Raw genomic sequence first — 25,249 nt, forward strand, 5'->3', positions numbered from 1 at the left:
TCAGCACACCTCCCCCACCATCTCAGTCCTTGCTCACTGCTGATGACTTTGCGGTATTTTTTGACGAGAAGGTTGCAGATATCCGCAGCACCTTCGCGACCACCACCACTTCTATGCCTGCCTCCATTTCTGTGTCTGCCCCCTGTTTCTCCTCTTTCTGTCCCCTTACAGATGCTGATGTGTCTCACCTCCTGCTCTCCCACCGCCCTACTACTTGTGCCCTGGACCCCATCCCCTCAAACCTCTTTCAGGCAATCACGCCTGACATCCTCCCGTTTGTCACCTCTCTTGTTAACTCCTCTCTGTCCTCTGGCTGCTTTCTCTCATCATTCATTCACCTCGCTCCTAAAGAAACCCACTCTTGACCCCTCCTGCATTCAAAACTACCGTCCGGTATCTCTCCTTCCTTTTCTATCCAAATCCATTGAACGAGCTGCCTCCAACCAACTCTCTTCCTTCCTCTCTCAGAATAACCTGCTGGACCCCCACCAGTCCGGCTTCAGACCTGGCCACTCGACGGAGACTGCACTCCTCTCTGTCAACGAGTCCCTTCAGGCTGCACGAGCAACCTCTCTCTCATCTGTCTTGATCCTTCTTGACCTCTCTGCGGCGTTTGACACAGTCAACCACTCCATCCTCTTAGTCTCCCTGGCATCTACAGGGATCTGTGGCACAGCCTTAGAGTGGATCCAATCTTATCTCTCTGGCCGGTCCTCCCAGGTGTCCTGGGCTGGAGGAGTGTCAACCCCTCGCCCCCTTGTTACAGGAGTCCCCCAGGGCTCAGTCCTCGGACCCCTCCTCTTCTCCATCTACACGAGATCCCTTGGCCCCGTTATCTATGCTCATGGCATCTCCTATCATTGTTATGCCGATGACACCCAACTCTTTCTCTCCTTCCCCCCATCAGACACACAGGTCTCTACCCGTATCTCCGCCTGCCTGAGAGACATCCAGAGCTGGATGGGCAACCACCATCTAAACAGAACAGAAGCGGACCTAAGCAACAAAAATAGGGAAGGTCTACGGGAACCAACCAACTCAAAGGAAACAATATTGGTCCCTATACTTCTATCTAATTTCTAAAGTGAATGCTTTTCAAGACTAAAAGCAATTCAGTCCTCCAACAACTCTCTGTCTGTTTGTCTGTCTGTCTGTCTGTCTGTCTACCTCTATACCTCTATACCGGCTTAGTGCATGTATCAAACTGAAACACCAAAGCTCAGAGCAGTGCCAGGAAGAGCTCTCCATGCAGCTGACTGCAATCGGCCATGATTACATCCGCATTCCACATCCGGGAGGTAATTTCTTCTGCTGAACGTGGCCGGCAGGCCCTCTCGAGGTCTAGAGAGGAAAATACTGGAATTTCCAGGAGTAGACAGTGAAAACCATGACAGAAGTGCTGAATAAAAATAAAGATATTGCTGAGGCCTTAAATGGCTACTTTGTGCAGAGTTTTACCTGGGAGGAGGTTACTAGTAGGCCAGAAGGCATATTCAATATTAACAATGTCCTGAAAAAATATTTGATAAATGACATAAACGAAAGACAAATAAGGCAGCAGGCCCAGATGGCATATTCCCAATGTACTCAAAGAGTTATGTGAGGGAATTATTAAAACACTGGCAAGTATTTTTCGGGGTAGGTCATGCCAGGCAGACATTTTGGAATTCTTTGATGCCCCGGGAGGAAGCAGAATACGGGGCGATGTGGTCATTCCGGTTTTCACTGGTAATTATTTGAATACATAAAGAGAGATCAAACTAAACAGTCTCACCTAATGCAACAGGCCATTCAGCCCATCTAGAACATTTTTATATGCATGTTTTACTAGTTATGGATTTGATGCTTTTAACCTGTGGAAAAAGATATGCACTTATGGGTCGCTTTGGATTAAAAGTGTCTGCCAAATGACTAAAATGCAAAAATGTAACATAAGAATACATAATGAGAAGAACAGGCTACAGGCAATTCAGCCCATCTGGAACGTAAGAACATGGCAATCCTGTGGCACGTTTAGCAATGCAATGCATGGTGGAGGTGTCACAGCAATCCGAGGACCACGCCTACCGTTTAAGATGACACAAACCTTCGAAACGTAGTCCGGTTATATGCCTACTTAACCAGTGGTTATGGCCCTCAGATTAGCCTGCTTCCTGCCTGCAAACCAAGCTAAGATGACATAAATACATAATTAGAATTGGCCATTCAGGTGATCACCTCCTGGTAGAGCCCCACAATTCTTCGCAGCTACACAAATATCTATCCTCAGTTCAAATTCAGCTGAACTCTCATTCTAGCTGTCTTCCCCTTCAGTTTGAATTCAGCTGAGCGCACAGTTCATACTCTGAAGTGCTGGTGCTGATATCCTTATTTTTTTCAATCGTATTTTAATATTTTTCCATCTCATCAGATTTTTCTCCTCGCTGTAACGTGAGGTTGGTGGTTCAATGCCCCAAATAGCCACAGTGCGATCTGTGCAGCTGTTTCGCCCTTAACCTATTTTAGTGACACATTTCTGCCTCTAGGCCAGCTGTGTCCCCAACGTTTGAATACATTTGGGGCTGAGTCAAAGTCACATTACTGTAATGTTTATCAGTCTGCAGCCTCGTAATACCATTAAGGACACTGAAGTCATGAGTTCAGCCTCAACACCACTCCAGCTGCAGCTGTGGGCAGAGCCAGGGAGTCCCTCCCACTCTCTGTCACGCAGTTTTCCGTCTATTTCAGGGAAACTAGTCTGTCTGTGTCAGTCTGAGCAGTGAAATTGCTGAAGGTAGAGGTTTACTGGATCAGGACCAGTTGAGCTGTTCGATCTGTCTGGATCTACTGAAGGATCCAGTGGCTATTCCCCGTGGACACAGTTACTGTAGTCTCAGCAGTGGCAGAGTGGACTGAGAAACAGGTAAGAACTGGACTTCCGCTTTACCTAACCTCCAGAACAAAATGGCCAGAGAGTTGAAATCACCTGTTCTGACAGATTTACTGTCTTCAGGAGGTTTTTTTGTTCAAACTCGTCCTACCTTATTGAAATGTCCTATCGCAAAGTTATAGAAATTAGAAGTTTTCACTTTTTAGCCTACTTAATTATTCGAATGTAATGCGTTCAGAACATTGAACTGTAATATAACACTGTGACTTCTCTCTGCAAAGAGTGTATACGTCTGCTACAGTAAGTCACATAACTTTAGGTGATCACAAACGGTTAGTGTACAATTAAAACGTTGGCTAAATGTTTTCAGATGTTATGAAGAATGTGTGGGACATTTGTAACTTCATAAATCATTAAAATCTCAAATCTAAATTCCTGACTGAATGCAGGCCTTTAAAGAGGAGAGAGAGAGAGAGAGAAAACCTCTAAATGGACCGGCTTCAGCAGCAGAATAAGTGTAATAATAATAAAATAAGTGTAATAATTACCAAATAAAGTGCTCACTGTCTATATTCTCCTATATTATTTCTATATTATCTAATATACACTCTGGGTGTTAGGTACTTATTAAGCCTTTTTGTCCTTTTAGGATGGATGTCCTGTTTTTGTCCTGATTTGGATCAGTTTCGAGGTAAGGTTATCAACTTTGTCTTAGAGATTGTTAACCTGTTGCTTGTTAGCCCTCACTGTGGTCTGTACACTGTCAAATCTATCTTTTTCTTGTGTGTTGTAATTGGTGTTTAATGGCAGCCATAATGGTGGTGTCCAGATCCTCTTTTGACAGTCTAATCATGCTATCACATTCTCTTTTGTGTCACCTAATGCAACAGGCTTGTCAGCCCATCTACAACATTTTTATATGCGTGTTTTACTAGTTAAGGATTTGATGCTTTTAACCTGTGGAAAAACATATACACTTATGAGTCGCTTTGGATTAACATCCTTTGGGGTGACATGGCTCAGGCAGTAAGAGCAGTCGTCTGGCAGTCGGAGGGTTTGCCGGTTCGATTGCCCGCCCGGGCTGTGTCGAAGTGTCCCTAACCAAGACACCTAACCCCCAAATGCTCCTGACGAGCTGGTCGGGGCCTTGCATGGCAGCCAATCGCAGTTGGTGTGTGAGTGTGTGTATGAATGGGTGAATGAGAAGCATCAATTGTACAGTGCTTTGGATAAAGGTGCTATATAAATTCCAACCATTTACCATTCATTTACCATTCACAAAGTTTGGTTCCTGGGGCACGTGTGAGGTTCCAGTGACCTTCCCTATGTAAGCCATCAGTTGAGAGAGACTTGTCTTCGCTCATCCCTGGGACTCAAGTTTGTGTAATCACCTGTGTCTTGTTAAACCCCACCCTACGTCTTGCCGGTGTTTGTATTTTAGTTATGCCTTCTGTGTTGTCCAGTGCTCAGTCTTAAGTTTGCTTTCGCTTTGTGTGTGTTTTGTGAGTATCATGCTTGGATTTTTTAAAGTACCTTTTTGACCTTGGTGCCTGGTGTTTTAGATTCCCTTTTCCTGCCTGTACCTTTGCTGAAGTTTATAGACTGATCCTGGTTACAACCTTTAGCCTGTTTGCTTGACTACCCCTTAAGTAAAGTATTGCTTTCGCCTACATCCTTTGTGTCTCTGCACCTGTTTTTTTAAATCTCCCCGTGGCCCAGGGGTAATAATTACCACCTACACAGCACCAGTACAGCCTGTGTTTGAATCCCGGCCTTGGATTCTTAACACGCGGAGGGAGACGATGATGTCGAAGAGGAATGGAGAACGTGGTTTTTTGGGACGCTCTCTCCTTTCCTCCACTTGCCCCCTCCCTTCCTTTCCTCTCATACTTCTGGGTAGGAGATGAGTGGGAGTGGGGGAGCGGATGAGAGAAGGTGGGAGTAAAAAGTAACGGGCCGCACCATCCTATTTCTTTTTCCCTGACGATCCTCCCTTTCCTCTCTGCAGGCTTGCTAATACAGACACCTGCCACGCTCGCCTATCCTGATTAAAGAGGGAGAAATACATTTTATCAGGAAACAGACACACAATGGGAGGCAGGTAGGCTAAATGACAGATACTTCATATTTCATAAATCTTTAAATGTTGTTGAACATAGGTGCCATTCTGAACATCATAACTGAACAGGGCTAAATCATAGTCGTAAAAAGGGTTTATTTAGCTGCTTTCAGACAATACCATGCAGCTCAAACTGCTTTTCAAGTGAAAACAAGCTACAATCGTGAAGTGTGTCTCAGCCTTTAACACTGGTATCTTTCAATGCAGGTTTTCTTGGATTAAATCTGTGGAGGAAGACAGAACTTATGTGGCCAATGCCTCCGGCAGCACTCTGGATGTGTATTACTGCCCAGACCGGATGACTGTGGAGGGGATGGAGATTTGCGCTGGGGCGAAACTTAGCAGCTCCTATTTGCAGCCCCCGGCACTTTCAGTGTCCGTGGGAACCAAGACGGTCATGAAACGCGATAAAAGCGTCCGTTACCTACGCATCCCACCCGACAAGCACGGCCAGATCCTGGCTGAAGGAGATATCTATGTCACCGTGTACGTGGAGCAAAATGGCAGCAGTGATGAGCGCCTTAACATCTCCCAGAATTTTTACATCCCCAGTGACCGGTCCTTCATCGTCACAGCAGACCATAACATCATGTTACAGAAGTATGGAGCCAACATTTGGGAGGATGAGGGTGGCGTTAACCACAGAAAATAAGAGACTATCGACAGCCCTTCAAACAATTGAATAATTTAGAGAAATTGAAAAGAATGCACATAACACATTAGGCCTACTTAACGGGATACAGTCTTGGTTTAATTTAAGAATGGTTTAAATCAGTGGCGGCAGCCATTTAGGATGGGACCTGGTGCAAGATTTTTTTATGGGCCCTTCCTCTGACGAAAAATGCCAACCAAGATGCAGGCACGCGCACACACAAACACATATAACCTATGCACGCACGCATACACACACACACATACACACACAGCACCATTAGACGGATATCATTCATTAATTCATTATCCTAACCCGCTTATCCTGAACAGGGTCGCAGGAGGGCTGGAGCCTATCCCAGCATGCATTGGGCGAAAGGCAGGAATACACCCTGGACAGGTCGCCAGTCCATCACAGGGCACACACACCATTCACTCACACACTCACACCTACGGGCAATTTAGACTCTCCAATCAGGGGCCAGTCGCGTGTAGGTGTAGAGCCCTACAATGGTCACTACAGCTCGAATCCACCCTTTGGCAAACCATGACATAAATAATGGCAACTATTTCCTTGTAGAATTGTCCCATAATCATGTTTGTTGTGTCATTAGATTTGATCTCCAGCTCCATTTCACTATGGATAGGAAATTCTTTCTGCCATCATTCTACTTAATAGTTATCTCACATTACAATTAAGGTATTTGGCTTTGTCCCCAACTGTTCACAATATGGTATATGCAATTTGTTTTAAATACATTGTTTTTAATGGCTGTTATTGTAAATGTTTTTTTACTTTTTTATTGTATTGTTTACTGCTGCTTGACAGTATCAGACAACACTGCATCAGACAAAACGTATATAATTTAATCTCTTCTAATCCTGACAAACTTTACATTCAAATGAATAATAACAAGCTGGAAATAAAATGCAAGGCAGGCAGCGGGTTGGATGTTGGGTAAAAGTTTTGGCAACTGTCTGAAGGAGAACAATATTTACAACTTGCCTACTATCCATGCACACAGATACAGACAACCATTGCCAAAATATCCACTCACTGAGAACTTTATTAGGAACACCTGTACACCAACGTCGTCATGCGATTACCTAATCAGCCACTGGTGGCAGCAGTGCAATGCATAAAATCATGCAGATATGGGTCAGGAGCTTCAGTTAATGTTCATATCAATTATCAAAATAAAAAATGATCTTAGTGATTTTGACTGTGGCATGATTGTTGGTGCCAGACGGGCAGGTATGAATATTTCTGTAACTGCTGATCTCCTAGGATTTTCATCCACAACAGTCTCTTGAGTTTACTCAGAATGGTGTGAAAGACAAAAAACAGGGGGGAGTTAGAGGGGGGGCGCTGGGAGGCCGGGGCACACCGCTGCCCCAGCTGCTCCTGGTACTCCCACCGTCCTGCAGGAGAGCTCAACAGCGCCGCCCTGCAGCTCCTGCACAAAACTGCGTCCTGCTCCTCTCCGTTTACTGTGAGTGTGTAATACACACATTCAAACACACACACGCGCAAACACACACACACACACACATACACACTCACTACACACACACACACATGCACACATAGACACACACATACACACTCACTACACACACACATACACACACACACATACACATGCACACATAGACACACATATACACACTCACACACACGAACACATGATCACATAAACACACACACTCTCACACACACACACACACACTCACACACACACATACACACACTCTCACACACTCACACAGACACATACACACACATATACACACACTCTCACACACACACATACACACACACACAAACACAAACACCAACACTCTCACTCATACGCACGCTAACACACACAGGCACACACACAAGCACACATGCACTAGCATACACACACACGCCAACACTCTCACACACTCACATACACAAACTCTCACACACACACACACACACACACATACACACACTCTCACACACTCACATACACACTCACATACACACACTCTCACACACACACACATACACACACTCTCACACGCACACACTCTCTCTCTCACATACACACACACACACACACACACTCATACTCCACTTATCGGATCCTGTTCTTCACCCTGCCATGCCCCGCCCCTCGGCAGTTCTCATTGGACGAGCTGGAGGGGATGATGCGATGCGTGCGCAGGTTCCGCTGCGTCCTGGAGGAGACGGGGCGTCAGCTGCAGGGGGAGGAGTCTCAGGTGTACAGCCACCTCTCCGACCTGGACAGGTACAGGGCACGTCTCAACCCTGTGTCCCCCATACACACCCCACACACGCCCACCCACCCCACACACCCCACACACCCCACACAGAACCACACACCCCACACAGACCCACATGACCCCACACAGCCCCATACACCCCACACAGGCTTTTAACCTGTAGAAAAACCAATCCACTTATGAGTCCCTTTGGATTAAAAGTGTCTGCCAAATTACTAAAATGCAAAAATGTAACATAAGAATACATAATGAGAAGAACAGGCTACAGGAATTCAGCCCATCTAGAAAGTAAGAACATGGCATACTGTGGCACGTTTAGCAATGCACGCTGGCTGCTTTCTGATGGTGGAGGTTTCACAGCAATCCGAGGACCACGCCTACCGTTTAAGAAGGCACAAACCTGGACTACTTCGAAACGTAGTCCAGTTATGTGCCTACTTAACCAGTGGTTATGGCCCTCAGATTAGCCTGCTTCCTGCCTGCAAACCAAGCTAAGATGCCACGAATACATAATTAGAACTGGCCATTCAGAACTGGTCACCTTCCGGAGAGGTGGTCACCTCCTGGTAGAGCCCCACAATTCTTCGCAGCTACACAAATATCTATCCTCATTTCAAATTCAGCTGAACTTCCATTCTAGCTGTCTCCCCCTTCAGTTTGAATTCAGCTGAACACACAGTTCATACTCTGAAGTGCTGGTGCTGATATCCTTATTTTTTTCAATCGTATTTTAATATTTTTCCCCGATTTTTTCCATCTCATCAGATTTTTCTCCTCGCTGTAACGTGAGGTTGGTGGTTCAATGCCCCAAATAGCCACAGTGCGATCTGTGCAGCTGTTTCGCCCTTAACCTATTTTAGTGACACATTTCTGCCTCTAGGCCAGCTGTGTCGCCAACGTTTGAATACATTTGGGGCTGAGTCAAAGTCACATTACTGTAATGTTTATCAGTCTGCAGTTTCGTAATACCATTAAGGACACTGAAGTCATGAGTTCAGCCTCAACACCACTCCAGCTGCAACTGTGGGCAGAGCCAGGGAGTCCCTCCCACTCTCTGTCACGCAGTTTCAGAGAAAACGCCGTCTATTTCAGGGAAACTAGCCTGTCTGTGTCAGTGTGAGCAGTGAAATGGCTGAAGGCAGAGGTTTACTGGATCAGGACTAGTTGAGCTGTTCGATCTGTCTGGATCTACTGAAGACACAGTTAATGCAGTCTCAGCAACAGCAGAGTGGACTGAGAAACAGGTAAGAATTGAACTTCTGCTTTCCCTAACTTCCAGAACAAAATTGCCAGAGAGTTGAAATCACCTGTTCTGACAGATTTACTGGCTTCAGGAGGTTTTCTTTTGTTCAAATTTGTCCTACCTTATTGAAATGTCCTATCACAAAGTTACAGAAGTTAGAAGTTTTCACTTCTTAGCCTACTTAATTATTCAAATGTAATGCGTTCAGAACATTGAACTGTATTATAACACTGTGACATCTCTCTGCAAAGAGTGTATACGTCTGCTACAGTAAGTCACATAACTTTAGGTGATCACAAACGGTTAGTGTACAATTAAAACGTTGGCTAAATGTTTTCAGATGTTATGAAGAATGTGTGGGACATTTGTAACTTCAAAAATCATTAAAATCTCAAATCTAAATTCATGACTGAATGCAGGCCATTAAAAAAAACCTCTAAATGGACCGGCTTCAGCAGCAGAAAAATAAGTGTAATAATTACCTAATAAAGTGCTCACTGTGTATATTCTCCTATATTATCTAATATACACTCACTGGGCGTAAGGTACTTAAGACTTTTTTTCCTTTTAAGTTGGATTTCTTGTTTCTGTCCTGATTTGGATCAGTTTCGAGGTAAGGTTATCAACTTTGTCTTAGAGATTGTGTTTTGGATTCCATTTTCTGTCTGTCGACTCTGTGCCTTTGCTGACGTTTATGGACCGATCCTGGTTATGACCTTTTGTCTGTTTGCCTGACTACCCCATAAGTAAAGTATTGCTTTTGCCTACATCCTTTGTGTCTCTGTGTAGCATGGTTAGCTCAGCTAGTTCACCAGTAAGCACGGATGGTGCAGTGAAAAGCAAAGGCTGGTAGCAGGTTATTGCGACAATACTCCCCGATGACGTAACCCTCAAATTCAAAAGAACGTTGTTGCCCTTGGCTAGAGGCGAGCTCGTCTTTAGCTGACTGGTAACGCGTTCGTTCAACAAATAATTTGGACAAGTGAGAAGGCCGGGGTTCAAATCCCACCTCGGACTCAGGCAATTTCTCACCTGTTACATCTGCATTGGATCCACTCCTGTTTTTAAAAATCTCCCCGTGGCCCAGGGGTAATAATTACCACCTACACAGTACAGCCAGTGTTTTAATCCTGGCCTTGGATTCTTAACACGCGGAGGGAGACGATGATGTCGAAGAGGAATGGAGGATGTGGTTTTTGGGACGCTCTCTCCTTTCCTCCACTTGCCCCCTCCCTTCCTTTCCTCTCTTCTGGGTAGGAGATGAGTGGGAGTGGGGGAGCGGATGGAAGAAGGAGGGAGTAAAAAATAACGGGGCGCACCCATCCTATTTCTTTTTCCCTTACGATCCTCCCTTTCCTCTCTGCAGGCTTGCTAATACAGACACCTGCCACGCTCGCCTATCCTGATTAAAGAGGGAAGAATACATTTCATCAGGAAACAGACACACAATGGGAACCAGGTAGGCTAAATGACAGGTATACTTCATAAGCCTTTAAATGTTGTTGAACATAGGTGCCATTCTGAACATTGCAGCTATGAAAATTATTATAGAAAATAACTGATTAGTTATTTGGTCATATCATAACTGAACAGGGCTAAATCATAGTATTAAATCATAGCTGTTTTCAGACAATACCATGCAGCTCAAACTGCTTTACAAGTGAAAACAAGCTACAATCGTGAAGTGTGTCTCAGGCTTTAACACTGGTATCTTTCAATGCAGGTTTTCTTGCATTAAATCTGTGGATCAAGACAGAACTTATGTGGCCAATGCCACTGGCAGCATTGTGGGTGTGTACTACTGCCCAGACCGGCTGACTCTGGAGGAGATGGAGATCGCCGTTGGGACGACACTTGGCAGCTCCAATTTGCAGCCCCCGGCACTTTCAGTGTCCCTGCAAACCAAGACGGTCATGAAACGCGATAAATGCGTCCGTTACCTACGCATCCCACCCAACAAGCACGGCCAGATCCTGTCTGAAGGAGCCATCTTCGTCACCGTGTACGTGGAGCAAAATGGCAGCGGTGATGAGCGCCTTAACATCTCCCAGAACTTTTTAATCCCTGGTAACAGGTCCTTCATCGTCACCAAAGACCAGCACATCATGTTACAGTTGTTTGGAGGCAACATTTGGGTGGATGAGGGTGGCAATGACCACGGCACATAAGAGACTATTGACAGCCCATCAAACAATTGAATAATTTAGAGAAATTGAAAAGAATGCACATAACACATTAGGCCTACTTATCGGGGTTGGTTTAATTTATGGTTTAATTCAGTGGCGGCAGCCATTTAGGATGGGACCTGGTGCAAGATTTTTTTATGGGCCCTTCCTCTGACAAAAAGTGCCAACCAAGATGCAGGCACGCGCACGCATACACACATACACACACAGCACCATTAGACAGATATCATTCATTCATTCATTATCCTAACCCGCTTATCCTGAACAGGGTCGCAGGGGGGCTGGAGCCTATCCCAGCATACATTGGGCGAAAGGCAAGAATACACCCTGGACAGGTCACCAGTCCATCGCAGGGCACACCATTCACTCACACACTCATACCTATGGGCAATTTAGACTCTCCAATTTCCTTGTAGAATTGTCCCATAATCATGTTTGTTGTGTCATTAGATTTGATCTCCAGCTCCATTTCACTATGGATAGGAAATCCTTTCTGCTATCATTCTACTTAATAGTTATCTCACATTACAGTTAAGGTATTTGGCTTTGTCCCCAACTGTTCACAATATGGTATATGCAATTTGTTTTAAGTTTTTTTAATGGCTGTTATTGTAACTTTTTTTATTGTATTGTTTACTGCTGCTTGTGTCGTGAGCCACGGACCCCTTGCCGAGCTCAGACCTCACGTTCCCACGAGCAGTACCTCACCATGAGGTGTCTCGGGGACGAACTCAAGTACTCCGAACGTCCTGGAGCCCTGGTAAGTTCTACTGAACTTCCAGCCCAGTCTCAAAGTGAAGGGTGTGATGCAAATCTGGTATACGATGTCCTGTATTCAATGTATTCCTCTAAAAGAATCTTTATCACATATGATTATAGTAAGATATACTTTATTATAATCAATCAAAATAATAGAGTTATACAGATTACAGGATATATATCATCTTTCAGTTTGCTGATCACATGCAAGTTACATATACCCCTTTAGCTCTTTCTAATTTACCTTTCCACCATGATGTTAAAATTCAAGATACACCCCTCAAATACCCATCCTCTTTGGCCTTAGCCTTATCCTATAGCTCCCCCTTCTGGACGTTTAAAAGAAACTATTCCTAGAATATTATATTTATCTAAACTATAAAAAAATTTCTACCTTATATAGTACCTTAATGAGAAATAAGACATAAAAATAAAAGGAAACTTATAAAGTTGAACTTCTATGTACTACTTTTCTTACTTATACAAGTAATATAGATTATAATTACCACTCAAGCTTGATTATAGTTGTTCTGCGTTGCTCTTTCTTCAACAGCTCGTAGATATCTTGTGAAGCAAAATTCTAAGATGCTATCCTAAGGTCTAAAAGCTTATTCCTTATATATCCTTTTTCCGTATAAGAGTGTACCTTTTTTGATAAGAAATGTCCCAATATATCGAGTGGGAAGACATTTATCTCTTATGCAACTTTTTAATGACCATATTAATCACTTCTGTTTGTCCCACTGTCATTTTCTCATACCTCAAAATAAATTTCCCCAATACTTTATCTCATGTGCCCCTCCGGTTGGGAATTTCCACCATCTCAATATACGAGTGGAAAAACACTAGCTTTTTAAATATTTTTTTAATGAACCTATTCATCACTGGTGTCTGTTTCAATTTCATAGTCTCTCCTTGACTTCCTCCACACCTTGACCTCATGCAAGCCAGAAGTTAGTGCCTGCCACCATCTCAATACACTCTTCAGGTGCCCCTTTTTGTGGCGCCTTAAGGGATCTACAAAAGAAATCCAGCTAATAGCTGAGTGTAATTCATCATTGAACTCCTCCACTGTTAGTCCTTTGAATCTATCCGATAAATTATTTGTGCTATAATCAGGAAGGCCCTTGAAGCCTCTTAAACTTCTTTCGGTATTGACATCCCTTCCATTTTCCTTATCTCTCCTACATTTTTCCATCTCTTCATACTCTTTGATCTCCCAATTATCTTTATTGTTTTCCTCATCCTGTTGCTTTAACCAGGCCTTGTGCTCCTCCCCTGTAGGAGCAAGCCCACACGTGTCAACTAAGTATGTTATCACATCTACCGTTTCTTTGAACGCCAAACTCCCTGGGTCACCAATTACCCGTTCAGCATGTTGAGCATCTTCCACGGTCATGCTAGAACACATTCTACGCACGGCCTCAGTCAGACCTTTAGCCTTGCTCTCTAAAACCCTAAATCTAAGTCCTCTGACTTCAGACTCCTCAGTGTCCATAAACGGTTGTACATTTATCTTGAACCACATATTTTTCCTCTTACGGGCGTTCTTGCTACCACCTCGATGGCGTGTGCGAGGGGTTAACAATGCATTCCTTCCTAACCCATCTCCTGTCAATCTCTCATCAGGCGGGCCTAGGGCCGGGTCCTCGACACTTGACAGTATCAGACAGCACTGCTTCAGCACACTTTTCACACATCCACTCAGTCACACAACTGACTTTCATACTACACATTTTTGTTACTTGGTTATTTCAAATAAATTTGAGCCAGGTCGTGACAGATAATAAAGTATATAATTTAATCTCTTCTAAGGCATGCAGCGGGTTGGATGTTAGGTAAAAGTTATGGCAACTGTCTGAAGGAGAACAATATTTACAACGTGTCTACTATCCATGCACACAGATACAGACAGCAATTCCCAAAATATCCACTCACTGAGAACTTTATTAGGAACACCTGTACACCAACGTCGTCATGCGATTACCTAATCAGCCACTGGTGGCAGCAGTGCAATGCATAAAATCATGCAGATATGGGTCAGGAGCTTCAGTTAATGTTCATATCAATTATCAAAAGTGATTTGTGATTTCGACCATGGCATGATTGTTGGTGCCAGACGGGCAGGTACGAGTATTTCTGTAACTGCTGATCTCCTGGGATTTTCACGCACAACAAACAGTCTCTTGAGTTTACTCAGAATGGTGCGAAAAACAAAAAACATTCACTGATGGGCAGTTCTGCGGACGGAAATGGCTTGAGGATGAGCAAGGTAATGGAGAAGGGCCAGACTGGTCTAAGCTGACAGGAAGGTGACAGTAATTCAAATAACTATACATTACATCAGTGAATAGATCTCTGAACACACAATGCATCAAACCTCTAAGTGGATAGGCTACAGCAGCAGAAGACCTAATACGTCTAATAAATACCTAATAAAGTGCTCACTGAGTGTATATTGTCAAATAGAACATGCAAAATATGTACCTGAGGTGAAGGGTATAGCTTATTAAAGTACAGAACAGTATAAATGTTGTTGAAATTATACATTTATGTGTTTCTTTTATTATTAATTGCTTATCCTGGAGTGATCCAGATCATATATAATCATTAAAGTATCATAACTTGCTTTGTGCTAATTAATATTATTTTCTGTAACTGTGTGAGTTGAGATACCAATATCTCACCTGCACTCCCTGGAGAATCAGCGCTGACTGCAAACCCTGCACGGGTCGTCTGCGAGACGATATAGAGAAAGACCTCAGCCGGAGCGAGTCAAGGCTCTTTGGGCTAGCAGGAGGCCAGCGGCGAGTTTCTCCAAAAGCCGGAGCGAGTCAAGGCTCTTTGGGCTAGGAGAGGAGCGGGCGGGTGAGTGACGGTATCCCTGAATTCGGCTTGTGTTTATGTGAGACAGAGAGACAAAAAAAAAAAAAAAAACTAACAGTAACACTAATACACTAAGTAATAGTGTGTTACACATTTAAGTAATCCGATGTGAGAAAAAATATGCCTCACTCAAGAGGAACTGCTGAGTGACAACCAGTAAGAATGACATTGGACTAATACATGATGCAGCAATGGTAAAAATAGTTCCAAAGGGAACTTTCTGTCCGTATCGACGTCAATATCCTTTAAAGCCTGAAGCAGAAAAAGGCATAGAACCCGTTATACGGGAATTATTTGATAAAGGTGTAATTGTGTCTTGCCCAGATTCTCCATGTAACACGCCTCTTTTTCCAGTCCGTAAAGCGAACGGAGAATGGAGAGTAGTGCAGGATTTACAAGCAGTAAATGCAGCGGTAATTCCAAGGGCTCCTGTCACACCGGACCCAAATACTATTTTAAATGATATGTGACCGCAATCTGCTCATTTTCCTGTGATTGATTTAGCAAATGCTTTCTTTTCTGTGCCCATTCACCCAGATTCTCAATTTTGGTTTGCGTTTACATTTCAGCGAAAGAGATATACATATACGCGTTGCCCGCAGGGATATGTGGAATCACCAGCGATATTTACACAAGCAATGGAGGCAAACATAGCGAAATTTACTCCCCCTCAAGGGAGCCAAATTATAATATACAGTGCATCCGGAAAGTATTCACAGCGCTTCACTTTTCCCACATTTTGTTATGTTACAGCCTGTTACAGCCAAAATGGAATACATTTATTTTTTTCCTCAAAATTCTACACACAACACCCCATAATGACAACACGAAATACGTTTTTTTTTTTTTTTTGCAAATTTATAAAAAATAAAAAACTAAGAAATCACATTATTAAAATTAATAAAATGATTATTTTATTATTAATTGCCTATCCTTTAGTGATCCAGATCATATATAATCATTAAAGTATCATAACTTGCTTTGTGCTAATGAATATTATTTTCTGTAACTGTGTGACAACACGAAATACGTTTTTTTTTTTTTTTTTGCAAATTTATAAAAAATAAAAAACTAAGAAATCACATGTACATAAGTATTCGCAGCCTTTGCTCAATACTTTGTTGATGCACCTTTGGCAGCAATTACAGCCTCAAGTCTTTTTGAATATGATGCCACAAGCTTGGCACACCTATCTTTGGGCAGTTTCGCCCATTCCTCTTTGCAGCACCTCTCAAGCTCCATCAGGTTGGATGGGGAGCGTCGGTGCACAGCCATTTTCAGATCTCTCCAGAGATGTTCAATCGGATTCAAGTCTGGGCTCTGGCTGGGCCACTCAAGGACATTCACAGAGTTGTCCTGAAGCCACTCCTTTGATATCTTGGCTGTGTGCTTAGGGTCGTTGTCCTGCTGAAAGATGAACCGTCGCCCCAGTCTGAGGTCAAGAGCGCTCTGGAGCAGGTTTTCATCCAGGATGTCTCTGTACATTGCTGCATTCATCTTTCCCTCAATCCTGACTAGTCTCCCAGTTCCTGCTGCTGAAAAACATCCCCACAGCATGATGCTGCCACCACCATGCTGGTATTGGCCAGGTGATGAGCGGTGCCTGGTTTCCTCCAAACATGACGCCAGGCCTGAACTTCCATAGAGCTATTAATCAAAAGTGCTTGCAACTGCACAAATGCTGCATGCAGGAAGTTTCAACCAGATGGTGTTAACCGCAACCTTTAAAAATTGAGAACTGTTAGGAAGAACAGGAACTTCTAGGCGGGTGACCTAGGTCACTCAGATCACTCTTAACAGTCGAAAATAACTGTCTTGAAGTCACAAGAAAACACTGTGGCTTCTTGGAATTAAGGATAAGGATGCCTTCTGATTGGAGGAGAAGCAGATGTTGTCAGTCCATCACAGACGCCGACCAATCAGCACAGGCTCATGAGGGAATAAAGAGTGGTTTGAAGTTGGAAGAAGTGTGCGTGCTCCTGGATGTCAGCCGAGCAAATTGGTTGAGAGTCTGCTCAGTTGTTATCTGTATTCCTTGCTTACTAAGTTGTCTCATTAAATAGTTTATCATTGAATTTGGTCTCAAGTGTCCTGTCTTCATCCCCACCTAAACGAACACGCGGAAGAGGAAAAGAAATTCCCTAACAATTGTTAAATCTTTGTCTCATCAGACCAGATAATTTTGTTTCTCATGGTCTGAGAGTCCTTCAGGTGCCTTTTGACAAACTCCAGGCAGGCTGCCATGTGCCTTTTACTAAGAAGTGGCTTCCGTCTGGCCACTCTACCATACAGGCCTGATTGGTGGATTGCTGCAGAGATGGTTGTCCTTCTGGAAGGTTCTCCTCTCTCCACAGAGGAACGCTGGAGTTCTGACAGAGTGACCATCGGGTTCTTGGTCACCTCCCTGACTAAGGGCCTTCTCCCCCGATTGCTCAGTTTAGACGGGCGACCAGCTCTAGGAAGAGTCCTGGTGGTTCCGAACTTCTTCCATTTACGGATGATGGAGGCCACTGTGCTCATTGGGACCTTCAAAGCAGCAGAAATTTTTCTGTACCCTTCCCCAGATTTGTGCCTCGAGACAATCCTGTCTTGGAGGTCTACAGACAATTCCTTTGACTTCATGCTTGGTTTGTGCTCCGACATGCACTGTCAACTGTGGGACCTGATATAGACAGGTGTGTGCCTTTCCAAATCATGTCGAATCAACTGAATTTACCACAGGTGGACTCCAATTAAGCTGTAGAAACATCTCAAGGTTGATCAGTGGAAACAGGATGCACCGGAGCCCTTGACCCTATCCCCTCTTCTCTTCTCCAAACTATCACACCTGACATTCTCCCATTTGTCACCTCCCTTGTCAACTCCTCCCTGTCTTCCGGCTGTTTTCCGGCATCCTCCAAGAGGGCCCACATCACTCCGCTGCTAAAAAAGCCTACTCTGGATCCCTCCATCATCGAGAACGACCGCCCGGTATCTCTTCTTCCTTTCCTTTCTAAAACTATAGAAAGAGCCGCTTCTACTCAACTTTCCTCTTTCTTTTCTAACAACAACCTGCTAGACCCCCATCAGTTTCAGATCGGGCCACTCGACAGAGACTGCACTCCTCTCCGTCAGTGAGTCACTCCATGCCGCACGAGCAGCCTCCCTCTCCTCTGTCCTCATTCTTCTAGATCTCTCTGCTGCCTTCGACACTGTGGATCACTCCATCCTCCTGTCTGCCCTGTCAGCAACGGGCATCTGTGGCACAGCCCTGGACTGGATTGAGTCCTATCACTCTGATCGCTCCTTCCAGGTTGCCTGGGCTGGTTCGGTATCGACACCTCGGCCCCTCGCCACAGGAGTTCCCCAGGGCTCAGTCCTAGGCCCGCTTCTTTTTTCTCTTTACACTCGCTCCCTTTGCCCTGTGATCACTGCACATGGGCTATCCTACCACTGCTATGCGGACGATACCCAACTCTTCATCTCGTTCCCGCCGTCTGATACGCAGGTTTCAGCCCGTATCTCTGCTTGCCTGAGGGACATCCAGAGCTGGATGGACAACCACCATCTAAAGCTCAACCCAGGCAAGACTGAAATGATATTCATCCCTGCTAATACCTCTCCCCATCTGGATCTCTCCATTTCCCTCGGGGATACCACACTCACGCCGTCACCCTCAGACGGCACCTCGGTGTGGTGATGGACAGCAGACTGTCCCTTTCCGAGAACATTGCGGCGGTGCAGGTTCTTCCTATACAACATACGGAGAATCCGCCCCTTTCTCACCCCCTACTCGACCCAGCGATGGTCCAAGCGATGGTTCTGTCCCGCCTGGACTACTGCAATTCCCTCTTGGCTGGCCTCCCAGCGTCCGCCATCAGACCCCTCCAACTTATCCAGAATGCAGCAGCTCATCTGGTCTTCAACCTTCCCAAATACTCACACGTCACCCCCCTGCTTACTTCCCTCCACTGGCTGCCTGTCATGGCTCACATCAAATTCAAAACATTGGTGCTAGCCTTCCAAGCAGTTAAGGGGTCTTCCCCAGCTTATCTACAAAAAAATCATCAGACCCTACACCCCTGCCAGACCTCTTCGTTCAGCCTCCACAGGCCGCTTGGCACCTCCCCCTCTCCGAACCTCCACCTCACGCTCACGACTACTGTCTGTTCTGGCTCCACAGTGGTGGAACGAACTCCCCGTTGAGGTCAGAACTGTAGAATCTCTCCCCACCTTCAAGCGCAAGCTGAAGACACACCTCTTCAAGCAGCACCTCTCCCCATCCCTCCCTACCTCCCTGTGAACCTTAATTGTTGTCTCTGTGACTTGCTTTGTGTATCGGTATTTTTAGTTGGCTAGGTAAGCAGTGTTTGGATAGTTAACTTTGGTCACTTTTGCTCCGTTTGTTTGTTTCTTTGTTCCAAAAAAAAAAAAAAAAAAAATTTGCCCTCGTCCTTAACTTTGTTGTACAGGTAGCAGTTGAAATTGTACTTCCCTCTAGGGTCTTTCAGCGAACTTATCCCTCGTTATGGGTATGCACTTTGTTGTACGTCGCTCTGGATAAGAGCGTCTGCCAAATGCCAATAATGTAATGTAATGTAATGCACAGCAAATTGCAGCGATAATTATGGCAATGGTTAAGGTGGCTGTTTAACTACTACTGTAACCTTCAGCGGGGTACTTTTTTCGCAATTGTACAAATCCAGTTTTTATAAATCATACGATAAAATGGTAAATGCTGTAAAATATGGAACAGGGCTACGTGACGTAGCGCTGGGGGAGGTCAGCGCGAAGAGCATCCCACGCGCTCCCCGGAATGAGAGGCTTCAGGCTACAAACTTTCGACCAATCAGAGCGCTGCGCTACTCGCACTGAAGGGAGAACAATATGGAAGTGCGACCTGGAGTGAGAGATTGAGAGAAAAACGCGGAGATTTTCAGCCACAGTGAACCCCAAAGCCACACACTGACTCGTTCTCCGTAAAATGATTAGCTGCTGTCACACTAGGAACGCTTTCTGACTAATGACAATGTTGGGTATGTACGTGCCGGACAGGTTCGTACTGAAGTCCTCCGAGGTCCAAGATGGAATCGGGCTGTACACCGCCAGACGGGTGAAAAAGGTTTGTCTTTATTTGAGAGGAATACTTTTCTTTAAAGCATGAATTACGAGCGATGAGTATCCTGAAAAATGTTAATGTAATGGAGCGCAAGAGTTGCTAACTTGTTTTAGCGATTCGTGCAGTTCATAGAGGACTAGGACTACCTTCTGTTTGCTGACGTGACGTGCCACGTAGCTGTTGTGGCTAACAGTGGGTTTGATAGTCTCTTATTTTGGGTTTGTCCCTCCCACTCTCTGTCACGCAGTTTCAGAGAAAACGCCGTCTATTTCAGGGAAACTAGCCTGTCTGTGTCAGTCTGAGCAGTGAAATGGCTGAAGGCAGAGGTTTACTGGATCAAGACTAGTTGAGCTGTTCGATCTGTCTGGATCTACTGAAGACACAGTTACTGCAGTCTCAGCAACAGCAGAGTGGACTGAGAAACAGGTAAGAACTGAACTTCTGCTTTACCTAACCTCATTAAAATCTCAAATCTAAATTCATGACTGAATGCAGGCCATTAAAAAAAAAACCTCTAAATGGACAGGCTTCAGCAGCAGAAAAATAAGTGTAATAATTACCTAATAAAGTGGTCACTGTGTATATTCTCCTATGTTATGTAATATACACTCACTGGGCGTAAGGTACTTAAGACTTTTTTTCCTTTTAGGTTGGATTTCTTGTTTCTGTCCTGATTTGGATCAGTTTCGAGGTAAGGTTATCAACTTTGTCTTAGAGATTGTGTTTTGGATTCCATTTTCTGTCTGTCGACTCTGTGCCTTTGCTGAGGACGTGGCTCTCTCCTTTCCCCCACTTGCCCCCTCCCTTCTTTTCCTCTCGTAGGGAGTAAAAAATAACGGGGCGCACCCATCCTATTTCTTTTTCCCTGACGATCCTCCCTTTCCTCTCTGCAGGCTTGCTAATACAGACACCTGCCACGCTCACCTATCCTGATTAAAGAGGGAGAAATACATTTTATCAGGAGACAGACACACAATGGCAGGCAGGTAGGCTAAATGACAGATACTTTATACTTCATAAACCTTTAAATGTTGTTGAACATATGTGCTATTCTGAACATCATAACCTCATTGCTGTGAGGCGGCAGTGCTACCCACTGCACCATCCGTGCCGCCCGCATCACATCCATAACTAGGAAAAGACATAGGAAGTGCTGTTTAAAACATATAGTCATCATAAGTGCTAATTTATTTATTTATTATTATTATTTTTATTTATTTTTTTGGGGGGGGGGGTTAGACAAGAGGGATAGGGATATCAGAAAGGGGGGCAGGGGAAATCAGGAGGGAGGACTAAGATACAGTTTGAAAAGGTGTGTTTTTAGTCTGCGTCAAAATAGGGGGAGGGATTCTGCTGTCCTGACAGTGGTAGGCAAGTCATTCCACCACTGAAGAAACAGAACAGAAAACGGGCGTGAATGTGCAGCTCGACCGCCAGGTGCTCGTAGTGAGGGAACCACAAGGCGACCAGAGCTGGCAGACTGGAGTGGTCTAGCTGGGGAGTAGGGAGTGATCAAGGATTGTATGTAAGTCATAGTAGTAAAAAAGGTTTATTTAGCTGCTTTCAGACAATACCATGCAGCTCAAACTGCTTTACAAGTCAAAACAAGCTAAAATTGTGAAGTGTGTCTCAGGCTTTAACACTGGTATCTTTCCAGAAGCAGAACTTATGTGGCCAATGCCTCCGGCAGCACTCTGCGTGTGTATTACTGCACAGACAATCTGATTCTTGAGGAGACCGATATCGACACTGGGGCGACACTTGGCGGCTCCGTGTCGCAGGGCCCGACACTTTCAATGTCCATGAAAATGGAGATGATCATGAAACGCGATAAACGCGTCCGCTACCTACGCATCCCACACGACAACCACGGCCAGATCCTGGGTGAAGGAGCCATCTATGTCACCGTGTTCGTGGAGCAAAAGGGCAGCAGTGACGAGTGCCTGAACATCTCCCAGAACTTTTTCATCCCCTGTGACAGGTCCTTCATCGTCACAGCAGACCATAACATCGTGTTACAGTCGTATGGAGCCAACATTTGGGTGGATGAGGGTGGCGTTGACCACAGAAAATAAGAGACTATTGACAGCCCATCAAACAATTGAATCGTTTAGAGAGATTGAAAAGAATGCACATAACACATTAGGCCTACTTATAGGGTTACAGTCTTGGTTTAATTTAAGAATGGTTTAAATCAGTGGCGGCAGCCATTTAGGATGGGACCCGGTGCAAGATTTGCCAACCAAGATGCAGGCACGCGCACACAAACACATATAACCTACGCACGCACGCATACACACACATGCACACACACACACATACACACACATTAGACAGATATCATTCATTCATTCATTATCCTAACCCGCTTATCCTGAACAGGGTCGCTGGGGGGCTGGAGCCTATCCCAGCGTACATTGGGTGAAAGGCAGGAATACACCCTGGACAGGTCGCCAGTCCATCACAGGGCACACACACCATTCACTCACACACTCATACCTATGGGCAATTTAGACTCTCCAATCAGGGGCCAGTCGCACGTAGGTGTAGAGCCCTACAATGGTCACTACGGCTCAAATCCACCCTTTGGCAAACCATGACATAAATAATGGAAACTATTTCCTTGTAGAATTGTCCCATAATCATGTTTGTTGTGTCATTAGATTTGATCTCCAGCTCTATTTCACTATGGATTGGAAATTCTTTCTGCCATCATTCTACTTAATCGTTATCTCACATTACAATTAAGGTATTTGGCTTTAAGTTTTTTTAATGGCTGTTATTGTAAATGTTTTTTAAACTTTTTTTATTGTATTGTTTACTGCTGCTTGACAGTATCAGACAACACTGCTTCAGCATACTTTTCACACATCCAGTCACTCACACTAGTGATGCAACTGACTTTCACACTACACATTTTTGTTACCTGGTTATTTCAAATAAATTTGACCTTGTTTTTTAAATGCGTCAGTGTACGTCTCCCTCTTTGTTACGGCCAGTGAGCCAGGTCGTGACAGATAATAAAGTATATAATTTAATAATAATAATAATTTATTAATAATAATAATAATAAGATAACATTACTTAACGTGATGATGAAAATAATAATCCTAGGATCCTAACAATAACTCCTACTTAATGTTCCTAAAAACTAAACAGTATCTAGTACTGTATGAAGTCTGGTCTGGCAAGCTATTCCACGCAGTGACCACGCTCTGTGTGAAAAATACTTCCTATTGTCTCTGTGGGAATAAGCGTTTGTCAATTTCCATTTATGTCCCCCAATTCTGCTAACCGAACTCACCCTGAAGAATCGACTGTAGTTCACTTTGTTTATCCCTCAATAAAATACCCCCTTAGTCTCCTTTTACTCAAATGAAAGAGCATCTGTGAGGCATCTGTCTTTTCTCACAACACAATCTTTTATACATGGAATCAATCTGGTTGCCCTTCTCTGACCCTTTTCCAGTGCCTCGATATTTTTCTTATAGTGCGGTCCCCAGAACTGCACACAGTAATCTATATTGCATATATATATATAGGACCTACAGACCACACTTACCACCCTGGGGACCTACAGACCACATGTACCACCCTGGGGACCTACAGACCACACTTACCACCCTGAGGACCTACAGACCACACTTACCACCCTGGGGACAGAGAGACCACACTTACCACCCTGGGGACCTACAGACCACACTTACCACCCTGAGGACCTACCGACCACAATTACCACCCTGGGGACCTACATACCACACTTACCACCCTGAGGACCTACAGACCACACTTTCCACCCTGAGGACCTACGGACCACACTTACCACCCTGGGGACCTACAGACCACACTTACCACCCTGGGGACCTACAGACCACATTTACCACCCTGAGGACCTACAGACCACACTTACCACCCTGGGGACCGAGAGACCACACTTACCACCCTGGGGACCTACAGACCACACTTACCACCCTGAGGACCTACAGACCACACTTACCACCCTGGGGACCTACATACCACACTTACCACCCTGAGGACCTACAGACCACACTTTCCACCCTGAGGACCTACAGACCACACTTACCACCCTGGGGACCTACAGACCACACTTACCACCCTGGGGACCTACAGACCACATTTACCACCCTGGGGACCTACAGACCACACTTACCACCCTGAGGACCTACAGACCACACTTACCACCCTGGGGACCTAGAGACCACACTTACCACCCTGGGGACCTACAGACCACACTTACCACCCTGAGGACCTACCGACCACAATTTCCACCCTGGGGACCTACATACCACACTTACCACCCTGAGGACCTACAGACCACACTTTCCACCCTGAGGACCTATGGACCACACTTACCACCCTGGGGACCTACAGACCACACTTACCACCCTGGGGACCAACAGACCACACTTACGACCCTGGGGACCTAGAGACCACACTTACCACCCTGGGGACCTACAGACCACACTTACCACCCTGAGGACCTACCGACCACAATTTCCACCCTGGGGACCTACAGACCACACTTACCACCCTGAGGACCTACAGACCACACTTTCCACCCTGAGGACCTATGGACCACACTTACCACCCTGGGGACCTACAGACCACACTTACCACCCTGGGGACCTACAGACCACACTGACCCATTTGTCTGCTGTCTGCTGCGAAAAGCGCTGTACAAAATAAAACTGAATTAAAAATTGAATTGAATTTCTCCCATAACTTTCTCTCACCCTCCGTCTTTTATTTGTTCATGGGGGTTGTAAGGGGCGGCCTGTCGCGTAGTGGTTAAGGTAGATGACTGGGACACGCAAGGTCGGTGGTTCTAATCCCGGTGTAGCCACAATAAGATCTGCCCACCCCTGGAGCAAGGCCCCTAACCCTGCGTTGCTGCAGGGGAGGATTGTCTCCTGCTTAGTCTAATGAACTGTACGTCGCTCTGGATAAGAGCATCTGGCAAATGCCATTGATGTAATAATGGTGTGTCTTTTAAAGGGGTTGTTTTTTTTTTTTGAGCTGTTTTTAGACTCTTGGTTTTTTGTTTTTTTGGTTCTTGCAGAAGATGCAAAGGCTCCTGGATGAACAGTCTGAGCTCTGTTTGCAGCTGAGGATCCCCTCTGAGCCCCTCCACCGGGGCCCCGAC

General features: G+C 44.9%; 1 long non-coding RNA gene across 2 annotated transcripts; it reads left to right on the top strand.

Annotated features, from left to right (window-relative positions):
• Nucleotides 1-19,832: 19,832 nt before the first annotated feature.
• On the top strand, nucleotides 19,833-21,007 carry LOC133127457 (uncharacterized). Of its 2 annotated transcripts, none has more exons than XR_009708627.1 (4): nucleotides 19,833-20,088; nucleotides 20,333-20,511; nucleotides 20,735-20,776; nucleotides 20,979-21,007. It is a non-coding gene; the product is annotated as an uncharacterized LOC133127457 (long non-coding RNA). The 2 variants fall into 2 exon arrangements; XR_009708628.1 differs by having other exon boundaries at nucleotides 20,360-20,511.
• The last annotated feature ends 4,242 nt before the right edge of the window (nucleotides 21,008-25,249 follow it).

This window comes from Conger conger, chromosome 4, assembly GCF_963514075.1.
Source record: "Conger conger chromosome 4, fConCon1.1, whole genome shotgun sequence".
Lineage (NCBI taxonomy): Eukaryota > Metazoa > Chordata > Actinopteri > Anguilliformes > Congridae > Conger > Conger conger.